The 19,654-nt window shown below is 43.3% G+C and overlaps 1 protein-coding gene across 1 annotated transcript in view; it reads left to right on the plus strand.

Annotated features, from left to right (window-relative positions):
• LOC139376309 (nascent polypeptide-associated complex subunit alpha, muscle-specific form-like) overlaps positions 1-12,015 on the plus strand; it is a 75,287-nt gene extending 63,272 nt beyond the window's left edge. The window contains exons 7-9 of the mRNA XM_071118700.1: positions 10,256-10,413; positions 10,544-10,615; positions 10,915-12,015. The gene's annotated coding sequence lies outside the window, so the exon portion shown is untranslated. The remainder of the gene's footprint in view (positions 1-10,255; positions 10,414-10,543; positions 10,616-10,914) is intronic.
• Positions 12,016-19,654: the final 7,639 nt, after the last annotated feature.

Raw genomic sequence — 19,654 nt, forward strand, 5'->3', positions numbered from 1 at the left:
TTTTGTCATGTGTGTTTTGTCCTAGATTTATATTTATCCCAGCCCCCGTCCCCGCAGGAGGCCTTTTAACCTTCTGGTAGGCCGTCATTGTAAATAAGAATTTGTTCTTAACTGACTTGCCGAGTTAAATAAAGGTGAAATAAAAGTTAAACAGAGAGGAATTGGAAGAGGTCCATTCCACGGACTCATCAACTTTTTATCGTGTAGAAAGAGTTACTCCTTTGCTTACGGCCATACTAGCCTGAAACCGCCCGACCTCGGCTGCTAAGCAGGGTTGGGCTTGTTTAGTACTTGGCCGGCTGACTGCCTGGGAATACCAGGTTCTGTACATTTCAGCATGGGGTGTCTTCTTTCCTTGTTTTATATTTAGAACATTCACATTGTAATGAAACAGGCAGGGAGCAGGTCTCGAACCCTCGACCTTCTAGTCCAGCGCGCTATCGACTGTGACGCAAAAGCAATGCTCGGGAGGCAGAGTCGATATCCTCGCTTATAAACCCAGGGTCGTTACAATGTTCTGTCAGATCCAATTTGTAAGAGGTGGTGTGGTTGAAACCCTCTGCCATTATAGCACTTTATTAATTCTCCCTGACTTAACATGCCAGTATGGGACTCACCTATGAGTTAGTCTGGCTAACACAAAGTCCTGTTGTTGTTGTTGAGAGAACCAACCAATGTGTCGGCTCCAATTCTGAGCAAATGCTGCCTTTTTTACAAAAGGCCTCCTGTCCAGACCAGTGTGTCGCAGCTCTAAAATAACGTGTCTTAAAACATGGAAGGCGGTCGGGAGGAGGCAAGATCAGGTCAAATCAAATCAAATGTATTTATATAGCCCTTCGTACATCAGCTGATATCTCAAAGTGCTGTACAGAAACCCAGCCTAAAACCCCAAACAGCAAGCAATGCAGGTGTAGAAGCACGGTGGCTAGGAAAAACTCCCTAGAAAGGCCAAAACCTAGGAAGAAACCTAGAGAGGAACCAGGCTATGTGGGGTGGCCAGTCCTCTTCTGGCTGTGCCGGGTGGAGATTATAACATAACATGGCCAAGATGTTCAAATGTTCATAAATGACCAGCATGGTCGAATAATAATAAGGCAGAACAGTTTAAACTGGAGCAGCAGCACAGTCAGGTGGACTGGGGACAGCAAGGAGTCATCATGTCAGGTATTCCTGGGGCATGGTCCTAGGGCTCAGGTCCTCCGAGAGAGAGAAAGAAAGAGAGAATTAGAGAGAGCATATGTGGGATGGCCAGTCCTCTTCTGGCTGTGCCGGGTGGAGATTATAACAGAACATGGCCAAGATGTTCAAATGTTCATAAATGACCAGCATGGTCGAATAATAATAAGGCAGAACAGTTGAAACTGGAGCAGCAGCACGGCCAGGTGGACTGGGGACAGCAAGGAGTCATCATGTCAGGCAGTCCTGGGGCATGGTCCTAGGGCTCAGGTCCTCCGAGAGAGAGAAAGAAAGAGAGAAGGAGAGAATTAGAGAACGCACACTTAGATTCACACAGGACACTGAATAGGACAGGAGAAGTACTCCAGATATAACAAACTGACCCTAGCCCCCCGACACATAAACTACTGCAGCATAAATACTGGAGGCTGAGACAGGATGGTGGGTGGGTGGGTCCATTCTAGCCAATAAGAGGGCAACAATAGACACAACTCTGCATATAAATTGTTTTAGAAAAAAAAAAAAGTGTCTGTGATGTCATGTGTCCTACTTTTATATATCAGTACACTCAGAAACACCTAAGCACGAGTGGGACTGGGGAGGAGATTAACATTTAGTTTTTCCCCCCCTAGAACCACACAAACCACAGCTGATTCAAATAATAAGAGCTTGATGATGAATTTATTATTTTAAGTCAGCTGTGTAGCGCTGGGGGCAAAAAAACTAAACGTTCAACCCTTGGGATCCCCAGGACCCAGTTTGGAAAAAGGCCGCTATTGGACAGACACTTCAAAACGTGGCCTGCTATAGGACAGACACTTCAAAACGTGGCCTGCTATTGGACAGAAACTTCAAAACGCGACCTGCTATTGGACAGACACTTCAAAACGCGACCTGCTATAGGACAGACACTTCAAAACGCGACCTGCTATAGGACAGACACTTCAAAACGCGACCTGCTATAGGACAGACACTTCAAAACGCGACCTGCTATAGGACAGACACTTCAAAACGCGACCTGCTATAGGACAGACACTTCATAACGCGACCTATCTGTTTCTACACGTACTACTGCACGTCTGAGCTCCAGAAGCCCAGGCCACTTTGGAGAATTTAAACCATGAATGAAACACAGAAAACGTATTGGAATTGTTTAGTAAACCAGATGAAGAAATAATTGAAAGGTTAGAGTAGACCTATGTTCAGAGATTAACTTCCACAATCTATGTTTACAAGCCTTTCAAAATGTATTTCATGTGACGTTAAAATGGTGAGAGGCCAGTATGCTTTTAACCCCTTGGGTACCTTACAATCACAGCAATCCTGAAACTGCCGGGTAGGGCAACAGGTACGCATGCTTTTTCCTCGTGTGTATGTTTTCTTCAAATGATGACACTAGTGCAGACCTCTGCGTAGTTTGATCTGTCGACCTAACGAGCTACATGTATTTGGGTCAGAGAAGACATTGTTTTCCTGTACCTTTAAGAGTGGGGCGCAGTGTGCAGGACTACACTGGGGACGTAATTCAAACACTTGGCTCCTCCTAATTTTACGGTTTCGTTTCCTGGAGGTCGAGCCTGTCGTGTTGTTGACAAAAAAACGTAACAAATATAGTTTTTTACTGGGCAAAATGGGTCAGTCGTTGCCGACCCCGGACTGCGAGCCCTCGGTGTGTCCTTTGTGCCACGGTATATGTCGGAATCCGACTGCGCTGAGATGCAAACATATTTTCTGCTACTGCTGTATACAGGAGTTATGGAGTGGTTCGCCCACCGGTCCATACTACTGCCCCGAATGCAAGGAGGAGTACAAGACATTACCGGTGGGGTTCAAGAGAGACACTACCGCAAGTCCGTGGCGACATGAAGCGCCTGCACATACACGCACCAGCTCAGCCACAGGTAACTTCCCGAATACACCAGACACTTCTGCCCATGCGCAATTAGGCTGGGGACAACGATACAGGGGTTTATTCATTACGCCGATTCTGTTACAAAACGTTTTGCAACACAAACCGTTTATTTCAAACGGAAAACCTTTTGCAACGAAAACGAGAATTTAATATTGGACCAATTCTGATAGGTCCCTCCACGCTTCATTCCGTTTGCTCTGTTTGGTTCATAAACGGTAAACGGTTTCCGTTCCAAGACGTAATAAATACACCCCAGGTTCGCTGACTAGTCATGGGAACGAACATTTCCAAAGTTAGGCTACTGCTGGGGAAGATGTACCTGTGTAATGGTACTAGGCCTACAGTTTAAAACAATAACACATCGTTAACACATTGTTTTAATATGGTGGTGATGACTTGGCTATGATAGAAACATTAACAACAATATTACGCTATATTGACTGACGCACACGAGTAACGACACAGGTCAAAGTCTACTGAAGTCCATTGACTTGCCTTAAAATCAATCGACCTTATTCTATCTTAAAATAATATGATATTTATGATATTTCTCATCATTTTGTAACTCTGCATCATTGGGAAGGGCTTGTAAAGCAAGCATTTCGCTTAGTCTACACCTGTTGTATTCTGTGCTGTGACAAATACAATTTGATTTAGCTAGGTTTGTGTCCTTTTGATGTAACCTAAGTAGGCCTAATCACTACTAATTTATTTGTGTTATGTATGTTGTGTTGGGTATAGAAGGCAGAGCCAATGAAGAGGATGTCATTGAGATCAATTCGGCGGGCTGGACCTTTGGGAAGAGAGCCTCCATCTCTCAATCCAAGCGTCTGTTAGGGAAGAGACCAGCCAGTTCTCCTGTCCCAGGAGGCCATCTTCACGACAACAAGAGACAAGCCACTGGCAGCTCCTCTTCCTCCCACTCCAGGGGAAGGTCTGGTGACCGTAAGAGACCCGCCACTTCCTCTTCCTCCTCTTCAGCCAATCAGAACACGTCGTCTGACGTCGAGTTGTCCAGTGAGGAGGAGGTGCCAGCAGCACCATTCTCCTTAGCAACCAAACCGCCTAGTACTGCGTCCGTCGCCGTCAGAGGTCCGGACCTGACACGTGATAGGTCTAGGTCCCCTAGGAGAGACCCACCCATTGAGCTGGATGAACCCCCTGCTGCAACAGAACCTCTTACAAGAGAACCACTGAATGACCCTAGAAAATCACCTGAAGCAGCAGCAGGTCACATGACCAACACATCGCCAAGAAGAATCACCATCGTTGAGCTGGACCCACCTCTACCCCCTGCAAGAGATCCGTACACACCCGCCAAGAATCCTGCTGAAACGACCATAACAACCCATTTACGTTTAGTCACCCCTACGAAGGAGAAGCCTGTTGAAGCTTGACCCAGAAAATATAAAAAACTATCGGCCTATATCGAATCTTCCATTCCTCTCAAAAATTTTAGAAAAGGCTGTTGCGCAACAACTCACTGCCTTCCTGAAGACAAACAATGTATACGAAATGCTTCAGTCTGGTTTTAGACCCCATCATAGCACTGAGACGGCACTTGTGAAGGTCGTAAATGACATTTTAATGGCATCGGACCGAGGCTCTGCATCTGTCCTCGTGCTCCTAGACCTTAGTGCTGCTTTTGATACCATCGATCACCACATTCTTTTGGAGAGATTGGAAACCCAAATTGGTCTACACGGACAAGTTCTGGCCTGGTTTAGATCTTATCTGTCGGAAAGATATCAGTTTGTCTCTGTGAATGGTTTGTCCTCTGACAAATCAACTGTAAATGTCGGTGTTCCTCAAGGTTCCGTTTTAGGACCACTATTGTTTTCACTATATATTTTACCTCTTGGGGATGTCATTCGAAAACATAATGTTAACTTTCACTGCTATGCGGATGACACACAGCTGTACATTTCAATTAAACATGGTGAAGCCCCAAAATTGCCCTTGCTAGAAGAATGTGTTTCAGACATAAGGAAGTGGATGGCTGCAAACTTTCTACTTTTAAACTCGGACAAAACAGAGATGCTTGTTCTAGGTCCCAAGAAACAAAGAGATCTTCTGTTGAATCTGACAATTAATCTTAATGGTTGTACAGTCGTCTCAAATAAAACTGTGAAGGACCTTGGCGTTACTCTGGACCCTGATCTCTCTTTTGAAGAACATATCAAGACCATTTCAAGGACAGCTTTTTTCCATCTCTGTAACATTGCAAAAATCAGAAACTTTCTGTCCAAAAATGATGCAGAAAAATTAATCCATGCTTTTGTCACTTCCAGGTTAGACTACAGCAATGCTCTACTTTCCGGCTACCCGGATAAAGCACTAAATAAACTTCAGTTAGTGCTAAATACGGCTGCTAGAATCCTGACTAGAACCAAAAAATTTGATCATATTACTCCAGTGCTAGCCTCTCTACACTGGCTTCCTGTCAAAGCAAGGGCTGATTTCAAGGTTTTACTGCTAACCTACAAAGCATTACATGGGCTTGCTCCTACCTATCTCTCTGATTTGGTCCTGCCGTACATACCTACACGTACGCTACGGTCACAAGACGCAGGCCTCCTAATTGTCCCTGGAATTTTTAAGCAAACAGCTGGAGGCAGGGCTTTCTCCTATAGAGCTCCATTTTTATGGAACGGTCTGCCTACCCATGTCAGAGACGCAAACTCGGTCTCAACCTTTAAGTCTCTACTGAAGACTCATCTCTTCAGTGGGTCATATGATTGAGTGTAGTCTGGCCCAGGAGTGGGAGGGTGAACGGAAAGGCTCTGGAGCAACGAACCGCCCTTGCTGTCTCTGCCTGGCCGGTTCCCCTCTTTCCACTGGGATTCTCTGCCTCTAACCCTATTACAGGGGCTGAGTCACTGGCTTTACTGGGGCTCTCTCATGCCGTCCCTGGAGGGGGTGCGTCACCTGAGTGGGTTGAGTCACTGATGTGGTCATCCTGTCTGGGTTGGCGCCCCCCCCCCTTGGGCTGTGCCGTGGCGGAGGTCTTTGTGGGCTATACTCAGCCTTGTCTCAGGATGGTAAGTTGGTGGTTGAAGATATCCCTCTAGTGTTGTGGGGGCTGTGCTTTGGCAAAGTGGGTGGGGTTATATCCTTCCTGTTTGGCCCTGTCCGGGGGTGTCCTCGGATGGGGCCACAGTGTCTCCTGACCCCTCCTGTCTCAGCCTCCAGTATTTATGCTGCAGTAGTTTATGTGTCGGGGGGCTAGGGTCAGTTTGTTATATCTGGAGTACTTCTCCTGTCCTATTCGGTGTCCTGTGTGAATCTAAGTGTGCGTTCTCTAATTCTCTCCTTCTCTCTTTCTCTCTCTCGGAGGACCTGAGCCCTAGGACCATGCCCCAGGACTACCTGACATGATGACTCCTTGCTGTCCCCAGTCCACCTGGCTGTGCTGCTGCTCCAGTTTCAACTGACCTGAGCCATAGGACCATGCCCCAGGACTACCTGACATGATGACTCCTTGCTGTCCCCAGTCCACCTGACTGTGCTGCTGCTCCAGTTTCAACTATTCTGCCTTATTATAATTCGACCATGCTGGTCATTTATGAACATTTGAACATCTTGACCATGTTTTGTTATAATCTCCACCCGGCACAGCCAGAAGAGGACTGGCCACCCCACATAGCCTGGTTCCTCTCTAGGTTTCTTCCTAGGTTTTGGCCTTTCTAGGGAGTTTTTCCTAGCCACCGTGCTTCTACACCTGCATTGCTTGCTGTTTGGGGTTTTAGGCTGGGTTTCTGTACAGCACTTTGAGATATCAGCTGATGTACGAAGGGCTATATAAATACATTTGATTTGATTTGAAGCTGAGCGGGAGCCTCTTCCAGAGATCTCCAACAGATCTGGTCCAATCGGCACCTCCACCTCTCCTACCCGTGCTACCAACAACCTGTCCCCTGGACGTACCAACCTGTCCCCCAGCCTGGCTCGTCAAACCTCTAGGGAGATCTTCCTACCCTGCCACTATTGCCCCAGCCAGGGCTCTCTCCCTGCGGTGAAGACCTGCCTGGTGTGTGGAGCCTCCATGTGCTCCGACCACCTCCGGCCTCACCTGGAGTCCCCTGTCTTCCAGAGCCACACCCTGGTACCCCCTGTGGAGGACACCTCACCCTGGAGGTAAAGTTTCACTCTTATTTGGGGAGAATCTCAATTGAATTTCCTTTTCAGAGCTGCACAAAGTGAAATTCCTAACAACTTTGGACGGTATTTGCAGTAAAGTCTTGAATTCCTGTAAATACTTTGTGTTTCAACATTTCATTTAAAGTTGACGATTGTTTTATTTAATTTATTATATGACAAATCATTAAACAACTGGCAGCAAGCTGAAGTATAACTTACATTGTCATCAGGTGCCCGGAACACCAGGAGATGAACCGAATCTACTGCCGTCAGTGTAGTGTGTGTGTGTGTCTGTACCGTGTGTACCGTGATCGGGTCGCACCGGGACCACGCTTGCGTCAGCATCAGAGAGGCCGAGAGGGAGCTGAGGGTGAGAAACAGAGGTGTGTTTACCAAACACACATACCAACACACCACAAAAATACCTGATCACATCCCAGTTGTATGAGCCGTAGTATTAATGTTGTCTAAGGATCGTTAGTGGTGAATAAACATATCACACGCGTTATAGTATAAATACGTGTTCCAGAGAGCTAAAGCATGTTTTCTATTGACGGCAGGATGACGGCACTGTGTTTTTGTCTTGCAGGGGAACCTGAAACAGGAGATGAAGAAGATGCAGGGAGCGGAACAGTCTTTAATCAGCAGAGTGACTGAGATGACAGAGAAGAAACAGAGATTCCAGGTAAGAAGGACAGGACCTCAGTTGGACCAGGTATTTTTTTTTTTAGGTTTGACCTGACGCAAAAGCCTAATAATGTACACACCCTGTATCCCTCTAAATCAAATGTTACAGTTCACCTTACAGTGAAATGCTGAATACAACAGGTGTAGTAGACCTTACAATGAAATGCTGAATACAACAGGTGTAGGTAGACCTTACAGTGAAATGCTGAATACAACAGGTGTAGTAGACCTTACAGTGAAAAGCTGAATACAACAGGTGTAGGTAGACCTTACAGTGAAATGCTGAATACAACAGGTGTAGTAGACCTTACAGTGAAATGCTGAATACAACAGGTGTAGTAGACCTCACAGTGAAATGCCTAATACAACAGGTGTAGTAGACCTTACAGTGAAATGCTGAATACAACAGGTGTAGGTAGACCTTACAGTGAAATGCTGAATACAACAGGTGTAGTAGACCTCACAGTGAAATGCCTAATACAACAGGTGTAGTAGACCTTACAGTGAAATGCTGAATACAACAGGTGTAGTAGACCTTACAGTGAAATGCTGAATACAACAGGTGTAGTAGACCTCACAGTGAAATGCTGAATACAACAGGTGTAGGTAGACCTTACAGTGTAATGCTGAATACAACAGGTGTAGTAGACCTCACAGTGAAATGCTGAATTCAACAGGTGTAGTAGATCTTACAGTGAAATGCTGAATACAACAGGTGTAGTAGACCTCAGTGAAATGCTGAATACAACAGGTGTAGTAGACCTCACAGTGAAATGCTGAATACAACAGGTGTAGTAGACCTTACAGTGAAATGCTGAATACAACAGGTGAGTAGACCTCACAGTGAAATGCTGAATACAACAGGTGTAGTAGACCTTACAGTGAAATGCTGAATACAACAGGTGTAGGTAGACCTCACAGTGAAATGCTGAATACAACAGGTGTAGGTAGACCTTACAGTGTAATGCTGAATACAACAGGTGTAGGTAGACCTTACAGTGAAATGCTGAATACAACAGGTGTAGTAGACCTCACAGTGAAATGCTGAATACAACAGGTGTAGTAGACCTCACAGTGAAATGCTGAATACAACAGGTGTAGTAGACCTTACAGTGAAATGCTGAATACAACAGGTGTAGTAGACCTTACAGTGAAATGCTGAATACAACAGGTGTAGTAGACCTCACAGTGAAATGCTGAATACAACAGGTGTAGGTAGACCTTACAGTGAAATGCTGAATACAACAGGTGTAGTAGACCTCACAGTGAAATGCTGAATACAACAGGTGTAGTAGACCTTACAGTGAAATGCTGAATACAACAGGTGTAGTAGACCTTACAGTGAAATGCTGAATACAACAGGTGTAGTAGACCTTACAGTGAAATGCTGAATACAACAGGTGTAGTAGACCTTACAGTGTAATGCTGAATACAACAGGTGTAGTAGACCTTACAGTGTAATGCTGAATACAACAGGTGTAGTAGACCTTACAGTGTAATGCTGAATACAACAGGTGTAGTAGACCTCACAGTGAAATGCTGAATACAACAGGTGTAGTAGACCTTACAGTGAAATGCTGAATACAACAGGTGTAGTAGACCTTACAGTGTAATGCTGAATACAACAGGTGTAGTAGACCTTACAGTGTAATGCTGAATACAACAGGTGTAGTAGACCTCACAGTGAAATGCTGAATACAACAGGTGTTTTTTATTTTATTTTATTTCACCTTTATTTAAACATAAAGATATAAAACTGTATTTTTTTGTGAAGAATCAACAACAAGTGAGACACATGCTCTCTGCGCTTTTAACGGACCTCTGAGACTATCACAGTGCAGGTGCATTTATATGGAGACTTGATTACACACAGGCGGATTGTATTTATCATCATTAGTCATTTAGGTCAACATTGGATCATTCAGAGATCCTCACTGAACTTCTGGAGAGAGTTTGCTGCACTGAAAGTAAAGGGGCTGAATTATTTTGCACGCCCAATTTTTCAGTTTTTGATTTGTTAAAAAAGTTTGAAAATCCAATAAATGTCGTTCCACTTCATGATTGTGTCCCACTTGTTGTTAATTCTTCACAAAAAAATACAGTTTTATATCTTTATGTTTGAAGCCCGAAATGTGGCAAAAGGTCGCAAAGTTCAAGGGGGCCGAATACTTTCGCAAGACACTGTATTACAGATTCATAGAAAGCTTTACAGAGAATCTGCGATTTATATTGTAAAATGTCTGGTTTAAGTATCAAGAGTTTTAGACATTGTCAACACCAGTTGCCTGTGGAAAGCTTCATATCATTGGTGCTCAAATCATTTTTTCCTTCTCAAATCAGGTGTCGTCAACAACGTAAAAGGAATTGATGCCATAAGCCCGTCTTCTAAAGATGAGTTCAGAGTTTGAAAAGTTGTTAAAAGACAAGAAATCACCTTTTGAGACTTCAATACACTATTCCGGCTTCCTAGAGTCCTTGTTGAGACCTCTGTCTCTCATGTAAGTATTGATTTAATAATATACCGTTTGAAAAGTAACCGATGTTATTGGTCATGCATCTCAACGGTCAGTGGGGCTGTTCCTGTATTATATGAAATACTGTTTTAACTGTGCATCTCTTATGTTACAGTGGAGGTAGAGGACTTGAAGAAAGTCAGCAACTCCCACAGTCTTACTAAGTGAAAAACAGAAACAGGAAAAGGTTAGTGGGTTTTTTATTATTTTATTTTTCAAAATGACAGACAAAAAGTTAAAAAAGAAAAATCTGTGACAAAACTGACATGCTTTATTTACAAATAAACCAAAAGCAAGCTTTTAAAATGGTTACATACAGAGACATTTATCACCAGTATCCATGGTCTACTTAGACCGGTATTCAGTCCGGGTCATGTTCATTAGGCATCAAACGGAAGAAAACAGACTGAGGCGTGCCCTAATGGACATGATGATAAAATGAATGACTGTCATAAGACAAAACGAATCCGTCTTTATTTCCAACAGCAGCTGAATAAAGGGAAGAAGAAAAAGAAAGGTGTGGTTGCTGCCGGAGGGATGAAGTCCAAGATGAAGGATGACCTATCGGACTACGGAGAGTTCGATGGAGGTTACGCACACGACTACGAGGACTTCATGTGACGTGACACCAACCCGATTTCTGCGTCTCAAACGACACCCTGTTCCCTATGTAGAACCCTTTATATAGGGGATAGGGTGGCATTTAGTAGGGTTCCAATGTCTGTCCCCATTCCCCCTCCGCTCTGCTCCACCAAGCCCCCTCAGGGCATGACCTATGACCTATTCTACTGCCCAGAGCCATCCAATGATAACCACCCTTATGTCGCCCGCCGCCAGCCGCACACAAACTCGATTCTGAAAAGAAGTGTTGAATGGTTTGACGAGGAACGTCTGATTTCAACAGGGTTGTTTCTCCTCGTTAGAAATTCCTTCAACGATTCCTCGAAACTGACTGACCAATAAGACTGTGTTCTGGATACCAAAATGTTTCACCTCCCATAATGAGATGCGAAAACCCAGCATCAAACTTGTTTTTTTTCCCAATCCTAGAATGAATTTAATTTGATCTTTTAAAATAAATGATCTGTCAAACAAAATTTAATTGTCACTGTTTGACGAAGGAAAATACATTTTGTATTTTACATTTTGCATTTAAATAAATAGCCGTAGGGTCAAGTAGTAAACACGGCGCTGACCATTTCATCCTGGGCCTATGTTCACAAAACGTCTGAGTAGATACGCTGATCTAGAATCAGATCCCCCCCCTTCTTATTCATTATGATCAGAAAAAGACTAAACTGATCCTAGAGCAGCACTGCTACACTGAGAAACCCAGTATAATCGCTTCCACTGAGTTGAAGCAACAATCACTCTAGGTCTCCTTGGCATAACTTTGCACGGCTTGTATCAAGTAAGGTGAGAAACAGACCAAATGTATTTAGGAAAGAAGGTTGTACTGGGTTATTATCACTTGTTTTTCTTTTTCACAGCACATTTTCAGGATTGGTAATGGAAATATAAACAATATTAAAGATTAAAGTTGTCTTATTTTATCCACCTAATTTAATAAAATCACTGTTTTAAGAATATTTTTTTAATGCATTTTAGAATAACAAATGAAGTATTTTAATGTTATTTATGGGTTGATCTGCTAATTGCGCCCAGAGCATAACGGGGAAATACATTGGATTTGGAGAAAAAAAAAGGTCTTAACTTGTTGAGGGTGAAATTTCAAACCACAATATTATGTCGTCATGATAACCAAATTTTGTTCAACTTGCATTGCAAGGTTTGTCTATGTTCCTTTAAAACAATGTCAGATCATCGATGTCATATCCACGATCAGATGAAAGAAAACAATAGGCTTGGCAGCACATCCTACTGGAAAAATAGCTATGATAGTTGTCACTGACTGTTGTTACCAATGAGCTATCGTGAGAATGATTGTCGAAAGGTCTCCACTTGAAAACTAAATAGATTCACTGTTGCTATCGAAGTCATTCTGAAGGGTAGATTTAACAGATGCAAATGATCCTGCTTTATCACTATTTAGGCCTGTAAACTGAGTGTACAAAACATTAGGAACACCGTCCTAATATTGAGTTGCACCCCCTTTTGCCCTCAGAACAGACTCAAATAAAGTATATTTGGGTACAAAAATAAAATCCAAATTAAAACAATAGCAGGGCATAACCAGTCATTATTATTCCTGGACTCTACAAGGTGTTGAAAGCGTTCCACAGGGATGCTGGCCCCATGTTGACTCTACAAGGTGTTGAAAGCGTCTCCTCCCCTTCCTCTTTAACCCGGTCTCCTCCCCTTCCTCTTTAACCCGGTCTCCTCCCCTTCCTCTTTAACCCGGTCTCCTCCCCTTCCTCTTTAACCCGGTCTCCTCCCCTTCCTCTTTAACCCGGTCTCCTCCCCTTCCTCTTTAACCCGGTCTCCTCCCCTTCCTCTTTAACCCGGTCTCCTCCCCTTCATCTTTAACCCGGTCTCCTCCCCTTCTTCTTTAACCCAGTCTACTCCCCTTCTTCTTTAACCCAGTCTACTCCCCTTCCTCTTTAACCCGGTCTCCTCCCCTTCCTCTTTAACCCGGTCTCCTCCCCTTCCTCTTTAACCCGGTCTCCTCCCCTTCATCTACACCGATCGAAGTGGATTTAACAAGAGACATCAATAAGGGTTAGGGTTAGCTTTCACCTGGTCAGTCTGTCATGGAAAGAGCATGGTTTTGTATGTACAGTGGGGCAAAAAAGTATTTAGTCAGCCACCAATTGTGCAAGTTCTCCCACTTAAAAAGATGAGAGGTCTGTAATTTTCATCATTGGTAGACTTCAACTATGACAGACAAAATTAGAAAAAAAATCCAGAAAATCACATTGTAGGATTTTTAATTATTTATTTGCAAATTATGGTGGAAAATAAGTATTTGGTCACCTACAAACAAGCAAGATTTCTGGCTCTCACAGACCTGTAACTTCTTTTTTAAGAGGCTCCTCTGTCCTCCACTCGTTACCTGTATTAATGGCACCTGTTTGAACTTGTTATCAGTATATAAGACACCAGTCCACAACCTCAAATAGTCACACTCCAAACTCCACTATGGCCAAGACCAAAGAGCTGTCAAAGGACACCAGAAACAAAATTGTAGACCTACACCAGGCTGGGAAGACTGAATCTGCAATAGGTAAGCAGCTTGGTTTGAAGAAATCAACTGTGGGAGCAATTATTAGTATATGGAAGACATACAAGACCACTGATAATCTCCCTCGATCTGGGGCTCCACGCAAGATCTCACCCCGTGGGGTCAAAATGATCACAAGAACGGTGAGCAAAAATCTCAGAACCACACGGGGGGACCAAGTGAATGATCTGCAGAGAGCTGGGACCAAAGTAACAAAGCAACATCAGTAACACACTACGCCGCCAGGGACTCAAATCCTGCAGTGCCAGACGTGTCCCCCTGCTTAAGCCAGTACATGTCCAGGCCCGTCTGAAGTCTGCTAGAGAGCATTTGGATGATCCAGAAGAAGATTGGGAGAATGTCAAATGGTCAGATGAAACCCAAAATATAACTTTTTGGTAAAAACTCAACTCGTAGTGTTTGGAGGACAAAGAATGCTGAGTTGCATCCAAAGAACACCATACCTACTGTGAAGCATGGGGGTGGAAACATGCTTTGGGGCTGTTTTTCTGCAAAGGGACCAGGACAACTGATCCGTGTAAAGGAAAGAATGAATGGGGCCATGTATCGTGATATTTTGAGTGAAAACCTCCTTCCATCAGCAAGGGCATTGAAGATGAAACGTGGCTGGGTCTGTCAGCATGACAATGATCCCAAAAACACCGCCCGGACAACGAAGGAGTGGCTTCGTTGCCCAGTCTCCAGATCTCAACACCATAGAAAATCTTTGGAGGGAGTTGAAAGTCCGTGTTGCCCAGCAACTGCCCCAAAACATCGCTGCTCTAGAGGAAACCTACCTGAGCCACTTGTGTGGGTTGTAGACTCCGTCTCATGCTACCACTAGAGTGAAAGCACCGCCAGCATTCAAAAGTGACCAAAACATCAGCCAGGAAGCATAGGAACTGAGAAGTGACCTGCAACGTGGTACTCTCCTCTGAGACAGTCTGCTACACCTGCAACGTGGTACTCTCCTCTGAGACAGTCTGCTACACCTGCAACGTGGTACTCTCCTCTGAGACAGTCTGCTACACCTGCAACGTGGTACTCTCCTCTGAGACAGTCTGCTACACCTACATAAGAGAACCAGTAGAAAGTGAGAATAAAGCCTGGTCCAACAATGGGCTGGTTGTTCTCTGAACATCCTTCTGTAAAAAAAATGTGAAGAAATAGTTCCTCAAAGATTTTTTTTATTCACAAGCACTGGTACAGTAAAACAAAGTCTGTCTTCATTCGGTCAATCCACTGACATCTTGGATGTCTCAGTTACAATCACATGCGTCTGAAACTTCACACGAGATACAACTAAGATGATAAAAATCAAGAGGATGTAGGCTGCTTCTCCATTCAATTAGAATTCTAAAAGTTATTAGTAAGACGATTGAGATTCAATATCTCGCAGATAAAAGCACAGTTTTGCAGGCCACAGCCTGTCTGAAAGCACAGTTTTGCAGGCCACAGCCTGTCTGAAAGCACAGCTTTGCAGGCCACAGCCTGTCTGAAAGCACAGCTTTGCAGGCCACAGCCTGTCTGAAAGCACAGTTTTGCAGGCCACAGCCTGTCTGAAAGTACATCATCTATTATCCACTTCTATGTTTGGATGTTCAGGGAATACAAGAGGAATTATACTTAAAAGGTTGATTTAAATTGGTAGATAAGTGATTGGGTATTGTTGGGTTCCCGAGTAGCACAGCGGTCTAAGGCTAGAGGCGACACTCCAAACCCTGGTTTGATTCCAGGCTGTATCACAACCGGCCGTGATTAGGAATCCCATACTGCGGCGCACAATTGGCCCAGTGTCGTCCGGGTTTTGCCCGGTCGGTAGGCTGTCATTGTAAATAAGAATTAGTTCTTAACTGACTTGCCTAGTTAAATAAATGAGTCGAGAGGAGGAAACAAAAGAAGAGGATGAAGAGGTTGGACGAAGATGAGGAAGAGGAGGTGTGGTGAGCTTTAGTGGTAATACTGGAGAAAGGCCTGATGAGGTTATTCTAGTCCTATACCTCCATCGTGAGTTAGGAGGAGGAAGAGGAGGTGTGGTGAGCTTTAGTGTTAATACTGGAGAAAGGCCTGTCCCAGTCTCCTCTCTATATGTACCACTAATGTAAATGTAAATATCAAAACAGATACCAAACATTAAGAAACTATAAGGAAGAGAACGGTAACCGCAATGAAATAAATAAGAATATATGAGTATGATTAATAAAGGTTTTCACGTTAGAACAACGGTGTGTGTCCTGTGTTTTTATCTCATTGGTTTGGTGGTCCCTCTGTTATAGGCCAGGATTCAATCCCACCACTATTTGTCAACAATGCCATTTTTTTTTGCAATGTTTGCGCTTTTGCGGAGACAAATTTCACGGGAAACTCTGCATATGTCCTCTCAATCAGAGATGACCTTCTTTTTTTTTTCACATTGACATTAAAGTTCGATCGGTTTGAATCCTGGCCATGGACTGTATTAAATAAAAGTAGTCCAGTACTGGGCCCTTGGTATCTAGTTGTCCAGTACTGGGCCCTTGGTATCTAGTTGTCCAGTACTGGGCCCTTGGTATCTAGTTGTCCAGTACTGGGCCCTTGGTATCTAGTTGTCCAGTACTGGGCCCTTGGTATCTAGTTGTCCAGTACTGGGCCCTTGGTATCTAGTTGTCCAGTACTGGGCCCTTGGTATCTAGTTGTCCAGTACTGGGCCCTTGGTATCTAGTTGTCCAGTACTGGGCCCTTGGTATCTAGTTGTCCAGTACTGGGCCCTTGGTATCTAGTTGTCCAGTACTGGGCCCTTGGTATCTAGTTGTCCAGTACTGGGCCCTTGGTATCTAGTTCGGCTATGAAAAAAGCCAACTGACATTTACTCCTGAGGTGCTGACCTGTTGCACCCTCGACAACTACTGTGATTATTATTATTTGACCCTGCTGGTCATCTATGAACATTTGAACATCTTGGCCATGTTCTGTTATAATCTCCACCCGGCACAGCCAGAAGAGGACTGGCCACCCCTCATAGCCTGGTTCCTCTCTTGGTTTCTTCCTAGGTTTTGGTCTTTCTAGGGAGTTTTTCCTAGCCACCGTCCTTCTACACCTGCATTGCTTACTGTTTGGGGTTTTAGGCTGGATTTCTGGACAGCACTTTGAGATATCAGCTGATGTAAGAAGGGCTTTATAAATACATTTGATTTGATTAGTTAGAGAAGCTGAAGAACTGGATTAACATGAGAGAGACATGCAAGTGTACGGGTTTCTTACCCTGTTTGCATCAAGTCCCCGATTCCGACCCGAGTTAAGCGTAAATAAATTGTAACGTTATTCCTATCTATGCACTTTTCTATCTATTCGTATTCTGACCTTGAACATGAGAATAGAATGCTATTCACCCACTATTGGCTCGGGGTGGAGGTGTGTCTACAGATAAACCATGACTGACCTTGACTTGAATCATGACTGACCTTGACTTAAACCACGACTGGCCTTGACTTAATTATTGGAACTCTGGGGTCGGTATTTCATTATTGGATAAAAAAAACGTTCCCATTTTAAGCGCGATATTTTGTCACGAAAAGATGCTCAACTATGCATATAATTGACAGCTTTGGAAAGAAAACACTCTGACGTTTCCAAAACTGCAAAGATATTGTCTGTGAGTGCCACAGAACTGATGCTACAGGCGAAACCAAGATGAAATTTCAAACAGGAAGTGCCCCAGATTTTGAAGGCGCTGAGTCCCAATGAGTCCTTATATGGCTGTGAATGGGCCACGAATGAGCTTAGACTTTCTGTCGTTTCCCCATAGTGTCGACAGCATTGTGACGTATTTGTAGGCATATCATTGGAAGATTGACCATTTTACACTACATCTACCAGGTGGTCGCTTGGTGTCCTCCGTCGCAATTATTGCATAATCTCCAGCTGCGTGTATTTTTCCGTTTGCTTCCGAGGAGAAACCCAACTGCCACAAATGATTTATCATCAAATAGATATGTGAAAAACACCTTGAGGATTGATTCTAAACAATGTTTGCCATGTTTCTGTCGATATTATGGAGTTAATTTGGTAAAAAGTTCAGCGTTGTAGAGACTGCATTTTCAGATTTTTTTCTTAGCCAAACGTGATGAACAAAACGGAGCGATTTCTCCTACACAAATAATATTTTGGGAAAAAATGAACATTTGCTGTCTAACTGAGAGTCTCCTCATTGAAAACATCCAAAGTTCTTCAAATGATTTTGTTTGAATGCTTTTCTTGTTTTTGTGAAAATGTTGCCTGCTGAATGCTAGGCTTAATGCTATGCTAGCTATCAATACTCTTACACAAATGCTTGTGTAGCTATGGTTGAAAAGCATATTTTGAAAATCTGAGATGACAGTGTTGTTAACAAAAGGCTAAGCTTGTGAGTGAATATATTTCTTTCATTTCATTTGCGATTTTCATGAATAGTTAACGTTACGTTATGGTAATGAGCTCCCGGATACGGGTTTGCTCGACGCTAGAGGTAAAACCACGACTGACCTTGATTTAAACCACGACTGACCTTGACTTAAACCACGACTGACCTTGACTTAAACCACGACTGACCTTGACTTAAACCATGACTGACCTTGACTTAAACCACGACTGACCTTGACTTAAACCATGACTGACCTTGACTTCATTCCCTTATACTTCCACCACCTTTAAGGAAATCATGAATAAGGTTGAGCGAACCTGAATAAAGTTGAGCGAACCTGAATAAAGTTGAGCGAACCTGAATAAATTAGAACAAACCTGAATAAGGTTGAGCGAACCTGAATAAGGTTGAGCGAACCTGAATAAGGTTGAGCGACCCTGAATAAAGTTGAGCGAACCTGAATAAAGTTGAACGAACCTGAATAAGGTTGAGCGAACCTGAATAAGGTTGAGAGAACCTGAATAAAGTTGAGCGAACCTGAATAAGGTTGAGCGAACCTGAATAAGATTGAGCGAACCTGAATAAGATTGAGCGAACCTGAATAAGGTCAAGCGAGCTTGAATAAGGTAGAACAAACCTGAATAAGGTGGAGCGAACCTGAATAAGATTGAGCGAACCTGAATAAATTAGAACGAACCTGAATAAGATTGAGCGAACCTGAATAAAGTCAAGCGAACCTTCCGGTTCCAAGTGGAAAAGGCATCTACTTTCTTCTTTAAAATTGAAATAACAGCATTCTCTGGCATTTCTAAATGGATAAGGGCCTGTTTTGCATGTTTTTTTTTACATTATATCATACAGTACATATAATAATGTCACATATCAGTTTGCAAGCAATATAAAAAATAATAACATATATTTTTTAAATACGTATCGCAGGGGTTGGTAATGTTCTCTAGTTGTGCGGTGATTGGCTCAGTGTTCTGTCACTCTTGGGGACACTACGTCACCCCCAAATCTAAGGGTAGAGCTAGATAGTTCAAGCCCCTTGGGTGCTGCCATAGAGTTACATTCGTAGTGCCCACCCAAGAAGGCTCAAGGTCATTGGCCACAGATAAAATGATGTCAAATCACAATATATCTACACTAGTAGCTTTGATTGGACTGATCATGTCAACATCATACTTTCAAAATCTTAGCTAGTAAGCGAGCAGTCATCATCATGAATCAAGTCAACAATCTACTGGCAAATGCTTTTTAATCCTTGTCATATGAAGAGAAATAATGTTGGGGAATTATAGATAAAATGTATCAGTGCTCATTGGCTATTGGACATAAACATTACACAACAAGTTGAAAATCGGAAATTTAGCAATGAGTGGTTTGGAAGGAATCGTTGGCTAACTGCAAGCATTGCAAAGCAATCACCAGTCTGCTATTCAGTGGAGTGGGTGTGTGGTCCAAGTCTGGGTTTAAGGGTCTATTTTCCAAGTTTAAAAGGATAAACATTCAACATCATGTCAAACCAGCATGATATCTGCCGCGTTCAAAACAATTGGAAACATGGAAAATGGGAACTCTGACTTCAGTGACTTCAAGACAACTGGGAACTCTGGAAAAAAAAATTAAGCTCCAACTGGGAAAATACGTTTTGAAATGTCATCCAA

Source organism: Oncorhynchus clarkii, chromosome 2, assembly GCF_045791955.1.
Source record: "Oncorhynchus clarkii lewisi isolate Uvic-CL-2024 chromosome 2, UVic_Ocla_1.0, whole genome shotgun sequence".
Taxonomy (NCBI): domain Eukaryota; kingdom Metazoa; phylum Chordata; class Actinopteri; order Salmoniformes; family Salmonidae; genus Oncorhynchus; species Oncorhynchus clarkii.